Source organism: Heptranchias perlo, chromosome 25 (genome assembly GCF_035084215.1).
Source record: "Heptranchias perlo isolate sHepPer1 chromosome 25, sHepPer1.hap1, whole genome shotgun sequence".
Taxonomy (NCBI): Eukaryota; Metazoa; Chordata; class Chondrichthyes; order Hexanchiformes; family Hexanchidae; genus Heptranchias; species Heptranchias perlo.
The window spans coordinates 8,228,283-8,245,936 of record NC_090349.1 but is presented as its reverse complement, the minus strand read 5'-3'; the positions used below and the strand labels follow the sequence as shown (position 1 = coordinate 8,245,936).

Here is a 17,654-nt window from a genome sequence, read left to right as displayed (position 1 = left end):
AAGCACGATTGGACAACTGGAAACCACCTGACCCGCTGCGCCCAGCGAGCAGCGCTATTGGACAGTGATAGATCACCTGACCCGCACCGTCTAGCTACCGACTCGATTGGACGGCCAGAGATCACCTGTGAACTGAGCGCACGATGGAAGCGGTTAGTGGTTTCCCAGAGGGGGAAGTGTTCGAAGGTGGTGAGTAAAGAAAAAGAAAGAAAAACTAGCATTTATATAGTGCCTTTCATCACCTCAGGACGTCCTAAAGCGCTTTACAGCTAATTTTGAACTTTTGAACTGTGTGGGAAACACCACAGCTGTTTTTGTGCACAGCAAGATCCCACAAGCAGCAATGTTATGACTAGATAATTAAGGGGTGATCTAATTTAGTTGTTTAAGATGCTTAAAATAGTTGATAGGGTAGATAGAGGGAGACTATTTCCTCTGATGGGGGAAGTCCAGATCAAGGGGACATAACCTTAACATTAGAGCTGGCCTTTCATGGGTGATGTTAGGAAGCATTTCTTCACACAAAGAAAGGGTTGTAGAAATCTGGAACTCTCTTCCCCCCAAGGAGCTATTGATACTGGGGGGCTCAATGGAAAATTTCAAAACTGAGATAAATAGGTTTTTGTTAGACAAGGCTATTAAGGGTTATGGAAGCAAGGCAGGTAAAGTACATAGGTTGGTAAGGACAGAGAGTGAACTTATAATGGAGTGAATTGCTGACAGACTTTCAATTAGGAATTTGGTGAGTGTGGGAATTAGGTTTAGAGGGGGAAGCAGGTGCAAAGTGATTTAAACCAAGGGACTATAAACTAATCCATCAACTTTTAAAACTTAAATTAAAAAAACATAAAATAAGAGAAATTACTAATTATTTTAAAATCAAGCTAAATCCATTTACTAAATATAATCTAGATCTCAAGTGATTCTATTGGTCCTAGAAATAAACTACTAATAAATAAAAACTAGAAATGGCAGTACAGGCTTTGTGTCAGGACTTGTGTTGGAGTTTGTGGGCAGCGAGACTGTCCTGCATTGCCATATCTGTAGTAAATGTCTTTGGCTTAACACACTTCGGCTCTGAGTCTTTCAGCTGGAGTGCGAGGTACAGACACTCTGATGCTTAAGGGAGCGGGAGGAATATCTAGATACTTTTCTTCAGAGTATAGTCACACCTTAGATGAAAGTACAGATGCAGAAAGGGGAGAGTGTGACTGTCAGTCATCAAGATAGTGGGAACCAAGGATAGGTAGAGAAGGAGGTCCTGCAGACACTGGTCATATCTATACCTATGAGGATAAAGATGAAGGCTGCAGGGAGGATGCCCAGAATGCTAACCATGGCACCGTGGAGCATGAGGCAGTCCAAGGGGGAGAGAGGATCAGAATACAAAGGTTGTAGTCATGGGAGATTCTATAATCAGGGGGATAGACAGCGTCCTCTGCAGTCGCGACCGAGAGTCCAGCAAGGTGTTATGTCTACCTGGTGCAAAGGTAAAGGATATCTTGGAGCAACTTGAGAGGAACTTGGAAAGGGAGGGGGAGAATCCAGTTGTCGTGGTCCATGTCGGCACCAATGACACGAGGAAGAACAAGGAGGAGGTCCTGCTAATGGAATATCAGAAGCTAGGAACTAAATTAATAGGCAGGACCTCACGGGTGTTAATCTCAGGATTGTTACTGGAGCCATGTGGTAATTGGCATAGGGATAGGCACTCTTGAAAGGTGAATGTGTGGCTGAAAGAGTGGTGTGGGAAGGAGGGGTTCAATTTCATTGGATAGTGGCACTAGTATTGGGACAGGAAGGAGCTGTACTGTTGGGACGGACTCCACCTGAACCGGAATGAGACCAGAGTCCGAGCAGAAAGGATAAATAGGGCGGTGGATAAGGCTTTAAACTAGCAAGGTGGGGGGGAGGGATCTGGTAACAATAGAAAAGCCTAAAGATAAAAGACACAGGAGATGAGTGTACCGGTCAGACCAGGGTAAGGAATAAAGATAACAGAAACGGTCAAAGAACTAATAGAGTTAAAAAACACAAGTATAAAAGGACCGTTAAAAATAAAGTAGAAGGAACTACTATTAAATGTGAATTAAACTGCCCGTACAGCAATGTACGCAGTGTCCAAAATAAGTCTAGGGAGCTGGAGGGAATAATCCATAGCAAGGAACCAGAGGTAGTAGGCATAACTGAAACATGGCTACACAAAGAACAGGACTGGCAACTAAATATTATGGGTTATAACATAATCAGAAAGGATAAGGAAGGAAGGGGGACGGTGGACTAATTAGAGATAACATAATGGGCAGTAGAAAAAAAGGGAGCTAATTAACAGAAGGATAGAAACAGAATCCATAGGGATTGAAATAAAAGATAAGGAGGAATCTTTTATAAGGATATACTACAGACCACTTAATAGTGGAAAGGAGCTTGAGCAGCAGCTGGCATTACTGCAGTGTTCTGAATACTGGTAAGGGAGAGGGTTCCTCTGCGGAGTGCAGCCAAAGCCAAGTCCACTGCACCATGGATGGCTAAGCTGTGCAGGGAGGGAGGAGAAAGGTCAGGAGAGCAATAGTGATAGGGGATTCTATAGTTAGGGGAGCAGACAGACGTTTCTGTGGCCGCAGACGTGATTCCAAGATGATATGTTGACTCCCTGGTGCCAGGGTCAAGGATGTCACTGAGAGGCTACAGAACATTCTGGGGGTGGAGGGTGAACAGCTAGAGGTCGTGGTCCACATCGGTACCAGTAACATAGGTAGAAAGAGGGATAAGGTCCTGCAGGCAGAGTTTAAGGAGTTAGGAAAGAGATTAAGAAGCAGGACCTCAAAGGTAGTAATCTCCGGATTACACTCGGTGCCACACGCTAGTGAGTATAGAAATAGGAGGATAGAGCAGGTGAATGCGTGGCCAAAGAGATGGTGCAGGAGGGAGGGCTTTAGATTCCTGGAGCATTGGGACCAGTTCTGGGGAAGGAGGGACCTGTACAGGCCAGACAGGTTGCACCTCAACGGAGCTGGGACCAATGTCCTCAAGGGGCACTTTGCTTGTGCTGTGGGGGGGAGTTTAAACTAATTTGGCAGGGGGATGTGCACCAGGATGTAGCAATGGAAAGGAGAAACAAAGGATTAGATGGGATCATACTAAGAGAGAGTACAAGAAAGTTTAAGACTGGTTTGCAGTGCATGTGGTAAAGCATGGTAAACAAGATTGGTGAGCTGCAGGTGCAGATAGCCACATGTGAATATGATGTCATGGCGATAACAGAGACCTGGCTCAAAAAAGGGCAGGATTGGGTGCTAAATATTCCTGGATACAAGGTGTTCAGGAAAGATAGGGAAGGAAAGAAAGTTGGGGGGGGTGGGGGGTGTTGGCAGTATTGATTTAAGGAGAATACTGAAATACTGGAGAGAGAGGATGACCTGGACGGAATCTGTTTGATTAGAGTTAAGAAATAAAAGAAGTGCCTTTACACTACTGGGTATTCTATAGGCCACCAACTCGTGGGAAGGATATAGAGGCGCAAATTTGCAGGGAAAATACAGAGAGGTGCAAAAGCTATAGAGTAGTGATAACTGGGGACTTCAACTATCCTAATATAGACTGGGATAACAACAATAATATAAGGGGCAAAGAGGGGGAGGAATTTTTGAAATGTGTTCAGGATAACTTTCTTAACCAGTATGTTTCCGGCCCAGTGAGTAAGGAGGCATTGCTGGGCTTGGTTCTAGGGAATGAGGCGGGCCAAGTGGAGCAAGTGTCAGTGGGGGAGCATTTAGGGAGCAGCGATCATAGTATCATAAGGTTTAGAATAGCTATGGAAAAGGACACGGACAACTCTAAAGTAAAAATACTCTCTTGGAAGAGGGCCAATTTCAATGGGATGAGAACAGATCTGGCCCAGGTAAATTGGAATCAAAGATTGGCAGGCAAAACTGTAATTGAACAGTGGGTGGCCTTTAAAGGGGAGATGGCTTGGGTACAAAATAGGCACAATCCCACGAAAGAGATAGTGAGTAAGATGAAACAAGAAAAGGGGCATATGACAGATGTCCGGTTGATAACACAAGTGAGAACCAGGCAGAATATAGAAAGTTCAGAGGGGAAGTGAAAAAGGAAATAAGAGGGGCAAAGAGCGAGTATGAGAACAGACTGGCGGCCAATATAAAAGGGAATCCAAAAGTCTTCAACAGACATGTAAACAGGTTGTACGAGGAGGGGTGGGGCCGATTAGGGACCATAAAGGAGATTTACTCATGGAGGCAGAGGGGATGGCCGAGGTACTAAATGAGTACTTTGCATCTGTCTTTACCAAGGAAGATGATGCTACCAGAGTCTCAGTAAAGGAACATATAGTTGAGATACTGGATGGGCTAAAAATTGATGATGAAGAGGTACTTGAAAGGCTAGCTGTACTTAAAATAGATAAGTCACCCGGTCGGGATGGGATGCATCCTAGGTTGCTGAGGGAAGTAAGGGTGGAAATTGTGGAGGTGCTGGCCATAATCTTCCAAACATCCGTACGTGCCAGAGGACTGGAGAATTGCAAATGTTACACCCTTGTTCAAAAAAGGGTGTAAGGATAAACCCAGCAACTATAGGCCAGTCAGTTTAGCCTCAGTGGTGGAGAAACTTTTGGAAACGATAATCCGGGGCAGAATTAACCGTCACTTGGACGAGTGTGGATTGATTAGGGAAAGCCAGCACGGATTTGTTAAAGGCAAATCATGTTTAACTAACTCGACAGAGTTTTATGATGAGGTAACAGAGAGGGTAGATGAGAGCAATGCAGTTGATGTGGTGTATATGGACTTTCAAAAGGCGTTTGATAAAGTGCCACATGGTAGGCTTATCATCAAGGTTGCAGCCCATGGAATAAAGAGGGCAGTAGCAACAGTTGTTTTTCGGACTGGAGGGAGGTGTCCAGTGGTTCCCCAAGGGTTGGTACTAGGACCCTTGCTTTTCTTGATATATATCAATGACTTGGACTTGCGTGTACAGGGCACAATTTCAAAATTTGCAAATGACACAAAACTTGGAAGGATAATAAACATTGAGGAGGATAGTGATAGACTTCAAGAGGATATAGACAGGCTGGTGGCATGGGCGGACACGTGGCAAATGAAATTTAATGCAGAAAAATGCGAAATGATACATTTCGGTAGGAAGAACGAAGAGAGGCAATATAAATAAGGGCACAACTCTAAAGGGTGTACAGGAACATAGAGATCTGGGGGTATATGTGCACAAATCATTGAAGGTGGCTGGGCAGGTTGAGAAAGCCGTTAAAAAAGATTATGGGATCCTGGGCTTTATAAATAGAGGCATAGAGTACGAAAGTATGGAAGTCATGATGAAACTTTATAAAACACTGGTTCGGCCACAACTGGAGTATTGTGTCCAGTTCTGGGCACCGCACTTCAGGAAAGATGTGAAGGCCTTAGAAAGGGTGCAGAAGAGATTTACTAGAATGATTCCAGGGATGAGGGACTTCAGTTACGTGGATAGACTGGAGAAGCTGGGGTTGTTCTCCTGGGAACAGAGACAGTTGTTAGGAGATTTGATAGAGGTATTCGAAATCATGAAGGTTCTGGACAGAGTAGATAGAGAGAAACTGTTCCCTTTGGTGGAAGGGTCAAGAACCAGAGGACACAGATTTAAGGTGATTGGCAAAAGAACCAAAGGTGACATGAGGAAAATCTTTTTTACAGAGCGAGTGGTTAAGATCTGGAATGCACTGCCTGAGGAGGTGGAGGAGGCAGATTCAATCATGGCCTTCAAAAGGAAACTGGATAAGTACTTGAAAGGAAAAAATTTGCAGGATTACAGGGATAGGGCGGGGGAGTGGGACTAGCTGGATTGCTCTTGCATAGAGCCGGCATGGACTCAATGAGCCGAATGGCCTCCTCCCGTGCTGTAACCTTTCTATTATTCTATGATTCTAAATATGTGAAATGAGTAAAGGAGTAAATGAAATAGAATAATAATCATGGGAGATTTTAACTACCTCCAAATAAACTGGCAAGAAGAGGTAGGTAAAGGGGCACAGGGAATGGAGTTTTTACAGGACTCCTTTCTTACCCAGTATGTAAAAAGCCCAACAAGAAAGGAAGCACTGCTGGATCTAGTAATTGGAAAAGAACCAGGACAGATAAGAGAAGTAAGCGCAAGGAACATTTAGGCACTAGCGATCACAACATAATGTTTAAGATAAAGATTGAGAAAGACATAAGTAAGATAAAGACCAAAGTAATAAATTGAAAAAATTATGATTTTAAGGGAATGAGAATGGAACTAGGGAAAATAAACTGGAAAAATTTACTGACAGACAAAGAAATAGAACGGCAGTGGGAAACATTTAAAACGATGATCGAGTCCAGGAGAAATATATCCCACTAAAAAGCAAGGACAAACTAGCCAGTAATGACACACCATGGATGAATAAAGAAATAAAGGCAAATTTGAAACTAAGGAAAAAAGCATACACTAAGTACATAGACAAAGAAGGAGAGGATGAGAAAAGGGAATACAAAAAGGTTAGGAATTAAGTTTTTTTTTAAAAAAAGGAAGGTAAAAAGGAACTACAAAATTAAATTATCAAGGAATATAAAAAGAAATAGTAAATTATTCTACAGACACATAAATATCAAAAGAAAAATCAGGATGGGGATAGGGCCACTAAGGGATACACATGATAAACTCACAGGTAATGAAAGCAAAATGGCAGAAATATTAAATAAATAATGACTTTGCCTCAGTATTTACCAGGAAGACTGACCAGGTGGGCATGACATTAGAAGAAGAGATCGAAAAATATATGAAGACAATTAAGATAAAAAGGGGGGAGATAATTGAAAAACTAATCAAACTTAGAGAGGATAAAGCCCCTGGTCCGGATGGATTGCATCCACGCATATTAAAAGAAGTTAGGGAAGAGATAGCAGAGGCATATATACATATATATATATATATATATATATATATATATATCTATCTATCTATCTATATCTAGAGATAACTTCATTAGAAAAGGGAATAGTGCCAGCGGATAGCTAATGTGATTCCTATTTTTAAAAAGGGAAATAGAACAAGTCCAGGGAACTATAGACCAATTAGCTTAACGTCGATGGTAGGAAAGATAATGGAATCCTTACTCAAAGATGCAATAGAAAAACATCTAGAAATGGAAAATATAATGAGGACTAGTCAGCACGGATTTTAAAAGGGACGGTCATGCTTGACCAACCTTATTGAATTTTTTGACGAAGTAACAGAAAGGGTAGACAAGGGTAATGCAGTAGATATAACATATTTGGATTTTCAAAAGGCCTTTGATAAGGTACCGCATAGTAGACTCATAACTAAGGTCAGAGCACGTGGAGTCAGGGGACAAGTAGCAGAATGGATAGCAAGCTGGCTACAAAACAGAAAACAGGAGTAGGGGTGAAAGGTCATTACTCAGACTGGCAAAAGGTGGGAAGTGGTGTTCCACAAGGATCAGTGCTGGGACCACTGTTGTTCACTATTTACATAACCGATTTAGACTCGGGAATTGGAAGTACAATTTCAAAATTTGCAGAAGACACCAAATTGGGGGGTATAGTTAATACTGAGAAGGACTGCGACAAAATACAAGAAGATATTAATAAACTTGCAGAATGGGCATGTAATTGGCAAATTAATTTCAATATAGATAAGCGTGAGGTGGTACATTTTGGTAGGAAGAATAAGGAGGCAGGTTGGAAAATGAGAGTCCAAATGGGGTAGAGGAGCTGATCGATCTGAGGTACAGAGGCATAAATCATTAAAAGCAGCGATAAGGCCATTTTTTAAAAAAAAGCAAACCAAGCAATGGGGTTCATTTCTAGAGGGATAGAATTGAAAAGCAGGGAAGTTATGTTAAACTTGTATAGAACCTTGGTTGTACCACACTTGGAGTACCATGTACAGCCCTGGTCTCCATATTATAAAACAGATATAGAGGCACTGGAGAAGGTGCAAAAAAGATTTACGAAGATGATACCAGAACTGAGAAGTTATACCTATTAAGAAAGATTGAACAGGCTCAACCTCTCTTTAGAAAAAAGACTGAGGGGTGACCTGATAGAGATCTTCAAGATTATGAAAGGATAGACGTAGAGAAGATGTTTGCACTTACGGAGGAGACCAGAACTAGGGGCCATAAATATAAGATAGTCACTAATAAATCCAACCAGGTATTCAGGAGAAAGGGCTTTACCAGGAAAGTGGTTAGAATGTGGAACTTGGAGTAGTTTAAGTGACCAGCATAGATACATTTAAGGGGAAGCTAGATAAACACATGAGGGAGAAAGGAATAGAAGGATATGTTGATAGGGTTAGATGAAGAAGGGTGGGAGGATGCTCATGTGGAGCATAAACATCGGCAAGGACCTGTTGGGCCAAATGGCCTGTTTCTGTGCTGTACATTCTATGTAATTCTATATAAAATGGAGTTAAGGTACAGATCAGTGATGATCTAATTGAATGGTGGAACAGGTTTGAGAACCTGTTCCTATGTAATCTGTTTTGGTGATGTTGGTTGAGGGATAAATGTTGGTCATTATATCAGGGAGATCTCCCCTGCTCTTTGAATGGTGCCATGGGATCCTTTATGCCCACCTGAGAGGGCAGACAGGGCCTCGGTTTAATGTCTCGTGCGAAAGACAACAGCTCCAACAGTGCAGCACTCCCTTAGTACTGCACTGAAGTGTCAGCCTAAATTATGTGCTGAAGTCTCTGGAATGGGGTTTGAACCCTCAACCTTCTGACTAAGAGGTGAGAGTGCTACCACTGAGCCAAGATTGGAATCTAATTTGAGAAGTTCAAATTACATAGAATTTGCAGCATAAAAAGGGGCCATTCAGCCCAACTGGTCTATTCCAGTGTTTATACTGCTCATGAGTCTCCTCTCACTCGAATTACCTTTCCCCACCCTGCCTGTGTATTAATCTATTTCCTTCTCTTTCGTGTATGCATCAAGCCTCTCCTTAAATGCATCAATGCTTTCTACATCAACCACTCCATGTGGCAACGAGTTCCACATTCTCACTACTCTCTGTGTAAAGAGATTCCTCCTCAATTCTTTATTTGATCTGTTAATGGCTATCTTACATTGATGCCCCCATGTTCTGGACTCACCCACAAGCGGAAACAGTTTCTATATGTTCACCCTTTCGCACCCCTTCATAATTTTATAGACTGTTATCAGGAATCGTCTTAGTCTTTTTTCCAGAGAAAAGAGCACCAATCTGCTCAATCTTTCCTGATAGTTGCATCCTCTTAATTCTGGTAACATCTTTTAATGCTTTTCTGTACTTTTTCCAGTGCTTCAATATCCTTTTTTTGTAGTATGGAGACCAGAACTGCATACGGTGCTCCAAATGTGGTCTAACTAAGGTTCTATATAAATTTAAAGTTACCTCCACAGGAAAGGCTGAAACCTACAACAGAAACTTTTCTAGCCTTTTTAAAAGCTTTTTTTTTGCTTCCATATGCAGCCATTTACTGTTAAGTGGCAGTATATACAATTTTAATGGGGGTGCAGGAACAGAGAGACCTGGGGGTTCACATACACAAATCTTTGAAGGTGGCAGGACAAGTTGATGATAAAGCTGTTAAAAAGCATATGGGGTTTTTGGCTTTATAAATAGAGGCTTAGAGTACAAAAGTAAGGAAGTTATGCTGAACCTTTATAAATCACCGGTTAGACCTGAGCTGGAGTATTGTATCTAGCCACCACATTTTAGAAAGGACACCAAGGCCTTGGAGAGGGTGCAGAGGAGATTTACTAGAATGGTATCAGGGATGAGGAGTTTCAGTTAACTGGAGAGACTAGAGAACTGGAATTGTTCTCCTTACAACAGAGGAGGTTAAGGGGAGATTTAATAAAGGTGTTCAAAATTATGAGGGGTTCTGATAGGGTAGATAGGGAGAAACTGTTTCCACTGGCAGGAGGGTCAGTAACCAGAGGACATAGATTTAAAATAATTGGCAAAAAAAGCAAGGGGGATGTGAGAATTTTTATTACTCTGAGTTGTTATGATCTGGAATGCACTGCCTGAAAGGGTGGCTGAAGCAGATTCAATAGCAACTTTCAAAAGGGACTTCAAAAAGAAAAATTTGCAGGGTTATGGGGAAAGAGCTGGGTGGGGGGTACTAATTGGTAGCTCTTTCACGGAGCTGGCACAGACACGATGGGCTCAATGACCTCCTTCTGTGCTGTATCATTCGATCAAGTGGCTGTCTCCTTTAAATTTTCCCAGCAGTCAGTGTTGCGCTTGCTATATGGCTGCTTTGCTAGTTTCTCCGTCTGCACGCAGAATCTATCTTAGAATCAGCAGGAATGAATAATGTGGGCACACAAACTGATCGCTAAGTCGAAACTGGCGTCCAGTCTAGGTTCTTAGAGTCAGGATGGCACCCATAATTTAGAAGTAATGGAACCAACCTCTCAGGACAAGTGACCATAATGCAATCAAATTTGAGGTCATCTGGTAATTGGCGCCAGCATGGACCAGGACAGAAGTATCTGATTTTCAGAAATAAAGCATCAGTGGATTGAGGGGTGAACTAATGTAAGTTAGCTGTAAGTACTGCTGAGAGGTAACAGTAAAAATGTAATATTAAATATGCAAGACACATCGATGACAAAGGGAAATAAGTGTAAACTAGACAAACAGGTAGATTTTCAACTTGATTTCAATGTAAATAAAAATCCGGTGGTTTCTTTAACAAACGGCCGATCCACAACGCCAGTTTTACCTCCGGGCAGCAAGTTGAAAATTTACTCCCAAATGTCTCCACGGTGGATGAACAGAGGAATTAAATTGGAAATAAAGAGTGTAAAACATTCTACATAAACTGGAGGGAAGTGAGAGAGAAGAGCTTTGGGAAAACAGTAAGAAAAAATGAAAACAATTTAAAAGAAGTATTCGGGTGCAAAAAGGGCACTGGAGAGGAATATAGCAAAGGATGTTAAACACGGTAATAAAACTTTTTTTTAGTACAGTAACAGTTAATGAGTGGTTAGAGCCAGGAAATCATGGGAAGTGTGCCCTCGATATCCCAATATGCACTCGCTCTGCCAGGAACGTATTGATAAAATCAGCCGTTTGTAGTACAATACTTTGAAACAATAGATAGAATCAATCCGCAAAGGGTTAAATATCCTTTCCTAGGATATATTCCTTACACACTTCGTTAAGGCTTGTGGATGAAACAGTCTCTTGTTGACCTTCAATGATAGATGTAGGTGACATGATTCCAACGTTGTCCCACAGAGTCCAAGGGCATGAGATTTACTTGGAGCCGGGAACTCTCATGGGAAACCTGGAAGTCAAGGGAGTGCATCGGAATCTGTGATCGCAACTCAATTGAAGGCGATTATTTTTGCTTCCGGGTTTCCCGTGCGACAGCCAGCCAGATTGACAGGCTGGCTGCCTAGTGGAAAGGTAAGCAGCTGGGGAGCGGATGCCAGGTAAAGTCTGAGGAGGGGGTCAGAGATGTTGGGGGGGAGGGGTGGTTCTCGGCCATCAGTGGGGGGGTTAAATCCTAACCAGCCATTTCTGAGTTTGGGGTGAATGAGAGTTTCTGATCCTATGCCAGAATTTCTGCTCAGTGGTGGGGAGGCAAAGGTTTGTTGTCCTATCCTGGAATTTCTGCTATGTGGTGTGGTCCTGTGTTGTGGGGATACAATTGGGCTTATGGTCATTTTTTGGGGGGCTGTTCTCGGATATACACTCGATGGCTTGGTTCCCAATTTCTGCTCAGTGGGTGGAGTTTGATTTGTTTTTTTTTGCTCAGTTGAGTGGGGGCCACGTTTATTATTCTACCGGGGGATATAGAAAGTGATGCAATGGTAGTGCTGCAGGGGAGAGATTTCTTTTCATTGGTTGCAGTTTTCGCTAGTTGATCTCCCCTGGCATTGGGAGTCAAAACCAATGCAACTTTTCAGGTCAACCAAGGGAGATAATTGAACCAAGACAGGGAGGGAAAGGATGAGAGAAACGGAGAGGGTGAGAAGTGAAAGACTGAGTGAGGGGGAGAGGCAGTGATGGGGAGGAATGGGAAGGGGAGAGAGTGCAGATAAATGGTGAGGACAGGGGAAGGGTGGGGGGAGGAGGAAGGTAAGGGAGAGGAGCGAGGGAAAATGAAAAAGATGGGGAGGAAGAGAGAGGGTTCAGAAGGAGGGGCGAGGGAGAGAAGAAGGTGAGGTGGAAGAGGAGGAAAACAGGTGAGGGGGTCAAGTGGGGGAAGGGGCAATGAGGCAGGAGTTTGAGATTTATCCGATTTCTGGATAGGATGTCTTGGTGCTTCCCAAGAAATCAGCATCAAGTCCGATTAGTAGTTTCCTCGGCAGGTCGGAAGTTTGCGGAGCTATTTGCAGGTCAAGTATACCTGCCGCCAGCCACAAGTGTAATTCATGTAGATTTGTTAACAGACTTTTTCAATTGTTGGTTAGCTTATGTGTTTCATGTTATTTGGGATTCATTCTTTTGGGTCGCCTGTTGCTCTGAGGATTCTACTGTTGATTCTGTGTGTGTTTCAACCATCCTGGATTTCCACAGATGTTTACTCTTTGAGGTTACACTTACTTATTTTTAAGTTACTCTACACTTCCTTATGTTTACAAACAACATTACGTTTTTTATTACCGACCATATATTGGTGGGGAGAAGCCAGCAGACAACATATATCAATATTAAACAAGGAAAGACCAGCAGCCAACGTACTGAAGTGGAGCAGAGTCAATGGGAGCCACCAGCATCTCTCACCCATTGCAGTACATGCCGGTCAGCATTGAGGCTGCACGGGGAGGAAGGCATGAAGAGCTAGCTCCAGATTCAGGCCAGAAAGAAGGAACATATAGCGGGGTGCGCAGGAGAGAAGTGATCATAAAAAGTTACAGCACAGAAGGAGGCCATTTGGCCCATTGTGTCCGTGCCGGCCGAAAAAGCTATCCAGCTTAATCCCACTTTCCAGCACTTGGTCCTTAGCCCTGTAGGTTACGGCACTTCAAGTGCACATCCAAGTACTTTTTAAATGAGTTGAGGGTTTCTGCCTCTACCACCCTTTCAGGCAGAGTTCCAGACCCCCAACACCCTCTGAGTGAAAAAAATTCTCCTCAGCTCCCCTCCAATCCTTCTATCAATTACTTTAAATCTATGCTCCCCATTCACTGACCCCTCTGCTAAGGGAAATAGGTTCTCCCTATCCACTCTGTCTAGTGCCGTTATAATTTTATATACCTCAATTAAATCTCCCCTCAGCCTCCTCTGTTCCAAAGAAAACAATGCCAGCCTTTCCAATCTTTTCTCATAGCTAAAATTCTCCAGCCCTGGCAACATCCTCATAAATCTCCTCTGTAACCTCTCTAGTGCAATCACAACTTTCCTGTAATGTGGTGACCAGAACTTTATGCAGTACTCAAGCTGTGGCCTAACCACTGTTTTATACAGTTCTAGCATAACCTCCCTGCTCTTCTGTGCCTCGGCTAATAAAGGAAAGTATCCTGTAAGCCTTTTTAACCATCTGTCCTGCTACCTTTAGGGATTTGTGGACATGTTCCTCTGCACCTCTCAGTATCCTCCCATTTATTGTGTACTTCCTCGCCTTGTTTGCCCTCCCCAAATGCATGACCTCACACTTCTCTGGATTGAATTCTATTTGCCATTTTTCTGCCTACCTGACCAGTCCATTGATATCTTCCTGCAGTCTACAGCTTTCCTCCTCACTATCGACCACACGGCCAATTTTTGTATCCTCTGCAAACTTCTTGATCAAGCCCCCCACATTCAAGTCCACTCTATCTAACCCATGCTGTAGCTGATTTGATGATCAGTGCAATAACGTTTATATTTTGCACTTCCTAGCAGCACCAGCACTAGTATTAACATTAAAAGATGAAAAGCATAACGGATGGCCCTGGCAATTATTTTCTAATGCATATGGGAAATATGGATTCAATCAAGGGGTCCATCAATCACTGCTGAGAGAAGATTCAGCTGAGGAAAAAGAAGGACCTTTAGGAACTCTAGTGTGAAATGTAGATTTATTAGAGCAGATATGTCAGAGAAGGAGAAAGTTAAAGAAAGGGATGAAGTATTTACTGGAAGTGGGGTAGGAAGAAACACAATCCAAATAGTTATGGGAGTCCGAGTTTATAATAAATATCTATGGAAAGCCTATTGCCAAAGATGGAGAGAGAAAGCCAGAAAAAGAAGGGAAGAGATGGACCATACAAAGTTAACGAATGGATGAGAATTGGAAACATATTTAGGAGTACTAGAATTTATATTAGCAAAAGCGCCAAGTTCTTATAAAATTTTATGATTCTTTCAAGTAACTTGACTGCAGAATATTCGAATATTTCAGATCTTGTCATCATTCTTAAAAATATAAGCTTGTGCACATACTCAAGATTGATTCTGAATGTTAACAATTGATTATTTTCTGAATATTTAATTTAATTGAGTGATGGCTGGAAGAGTGAATCGAGGTCCAACACAGAGAACACTCAGCCAAACGTTTGCCTGAGAGAACTGAGACCAGCTGAGTTGTTACCGATATGTGTCAATCACAGGTTTAAAGGGCCAAATCAACTTCAGCTGCATCTCCCCTCCGTCTCAATGGCAAGATTCAGAAGCCATGGAAAACCTGTGCAGGTGAAATAAAATTCGTTTCAGGTTCAAAATCAACAAAAAATTACCCACCTCGTATTTCAAGTAGGTAAGTTGCCCCCTTAACGATCTGCCCGCTGGCATTAATTGGGGACACGACTTTTGTGTTTCGGATGTGTATGCGCATCCAAATGGCCCGCATTAAACCTGGAAGTGGGCACGTTGGAGCCGGGTTGCGGTCAGGCTTCAAAAAGCTGTTATTTAACCTCCCACCCGCCCCCAACCCACCCGTTCTTTGGGGTTAAAATTAACCCCCCCAGTGTCAGTTTCAGAAAACGAAATGAACTGAAAACGCAGCTCTTAAACAATTTCTGGTGCCTGATGACAGCCTCCATCACCTGAGATCTAAGACACTATATGAAGGACCACTGCATGGCATAGTTATGAGCAATTTGACACACATCATCTGGGTCTTGACCTGCCAAGGCCTGAGACAATGTACAAATGGAACATCTAGAGAAAACCTCCCTCATCTATCAAATTACCAGATCAATCAATTTGATCTGTTTTCCTGATCCGGATTCCAGTCTCTATCTTGAACCTTAGCAAAGCCATTAAGCTTAACTGTCGTTAATAGAAAAACTGACTTGTCTAGAATACAGAAATTTTCCAAGTTGATGCAGGAAGGAAAGTCTGCATTTATCACAAGTGGAAGTCCCTATTAGATAGTTTACTGGGACTTCCTGAAAGTCTTCACCATGGTCCTACTTGACAGAATAAAAGTTAAACTAAAACCAATGGAAATCCAGGGGATAATGACCAAGTGCAAAAAGAATTGAATAAACAGGAAACAAAATACTTCTGAGCGACACAGGCCTGATATTCCGATATTAACTTGGAGCTGGGAAGAGAGGGGAGGAGGTTCTTTGTGGGTGAAACCCGGAAGTAAGGGTTTCCCGCTGGTCCTACTGAATTTAAAGGTAGGGTTTCCTGCCTGATAGCCAGCTTGATTCACAGGCTGGTTGCCTGTCGGGTGGGGAAGCATCCGGGGAGCGGATGCCAGGAGAGAGATCACTTCAAGCAGATGCTGGAGTGCTGGAAGGTGGGTAAATGTTTATAATTATATTTGTGCAGTTAGGGGTTGAGGTCAGACGTAGGCAGGGGATCCGATCACGGCAGGTAAGCTCGTTGGGCCTGGGGGAAACACTCCTGCTCCTCCTGGCCCACAAGCAGTGCAATAAAGGCACTTACCTCATGATCTCTACTCATTTTCACTGGCGAGATTCACAAGCCCTGAGAAACCTGCGCCAGAGGCGTTAAATTTAAAGGTTTGTGAAATTCATTATAGAAGACCTAATTAACGTTGCAGAAGGACCTTAATTGGTCCGAGAACTACCCGCCCACCTGTACTAATTAGGATCCCGACTGCAGTGAGCGGGCTACTCGCACACATCCAAACGTGCCTCCGCTAAACCCAGAAGTGGCCGTGTTGGAGCCGGGTTGCGCTCGAAAAATCAATTATTTTAACTACCCACCGCCCCCAAGCCACCCATTCTTGGGGGTTAAAATTCCCCCCACCATGTCAGACTTGGGGAGGGGGTGGGGAGTGCTGAGTGGAGTACTACAGGGATCAGTGCTTGGGCCTTGTTGTTTCTTGCCTGCATGAATAACCTAGATGCAGTAACCAATTGTAAGCTTGTATTTACAAGTGGCACTAAAATAAAGAGTGCAGTGGGGATAGAGGATGCAGTTACATTTTTTACAGATGGATGTCGATCTTTTATGCATATGGCAAAGGAAATTCAATGCTCACAAATGCAAAGTATTGCATGTTTAGGAGGAAAAAATGAGCAAGTGAGGGAATAGAATTGGCAAATGGCATTTAGAAAGGACCAGGAAGTGACGGTCACTTTCAATGTTGAGACAGTGCAGAAACCAAATTTTAAAAAAAAACTAGAATAGGTATCCAGAATAATAGAGATCAGTCTACAGAGGTTGTACTGAGGCTTTATAATGCACACAAGTTTATAAATATTTGTAAAATATTGCTCATAGGTAGAAAAAAATGGCAACGGACATTACTCCAGGAATGGCATTGAAAAAGCTATGGGTGAAGTTGAAAGAGATCCGAGAGTATTAGTAGGCTTGCTGCTCAACATGTCCAATCACCGCGGAAGAGAAAAAAACAAAGCAAACTGGATGCTAAATTATATAGCCAAACACTAGAGTCGAAGTGAGAAGGTGCCACACTGAAGCTGTAGAGGGCTCTGCTCAGACCACACTTGAGTGCTGCGTCCTAGCTTGGTCATTGCGACACGAGAAGACGTCCAAGCCCTGTAGTTCAGGAAGGAGTCACAAGGCCAATCCCCAGCATTACAGAACTGAGTTATGAGGAAAAACTTGGGCTATCTAGCATCAAAAGCAGCTAACTGAGAGGGAAACAGCAAAATTCAGGACTGATTTCAGGAGTAGTCAACACATGGAATGGATTTCCTGGTAAGATAATGAAGGCAAAAACCTTGGAATCATTTTGGATGCTGTGATGGAGATACTGTGGGTTCTTTCTGATGGCTGAGCTAGGATGGGCCAATTGGCTTTCCTCGTCCATATATCTTGTGATCCTCTATTTAATTTTCCCACTGACTTCTGCACACTGTGTAACTCCCTGCTGGGCATGTAGTATCCCCTGCAGATCCCCATGGTTGTGAGTTATTATTAAATTCCATGTTATGTATCTCATCCCAGGACACTAAAAACAAGCTCAGTTTCTTGGCTTTTCTTTTTGGAATGTGCATCATTTGCAAATTGGTATTGTTTTTGCAGGTTTGTCAGAAAATATTGCTGGACTTTGAAAGGTTTCTCTGCAGCATGATGTACTATTCCATGAACCCAGGTGTTCAGCTCCCTTGCACTGAATGTTTGATCTAAATCTTACAATTTGGAAGAGCAGGTTCAGAGCAGAGGCTAGATGTTTTCCCACGGGGAGGGGGAAATTGAGAAGGTTAAGGAGAGGGCAGA

At 42.8% G+C, this 17,654-nt stretch overlaps 1 long non-coding RNA gene across 1 annotated transcript; it reads left to right on the top strand.

Annotated features, from left to right (window-relative positions):
• The first annotated feature begins 112 nt into the window (after positions 1-112).
• Positions 113-17,375, top strand: LOC137341973 (uncharacterized). The gene is made up of 2 exons (XR_010967172.1): positions 113-189; positions 16,692-17,375. It is a non-coding gene; the product is annotated as an uncharacterized lncRNA (long non-coding RNA).
• Positions 17,376-17,654: the final 279 nt, after the last annotated feature.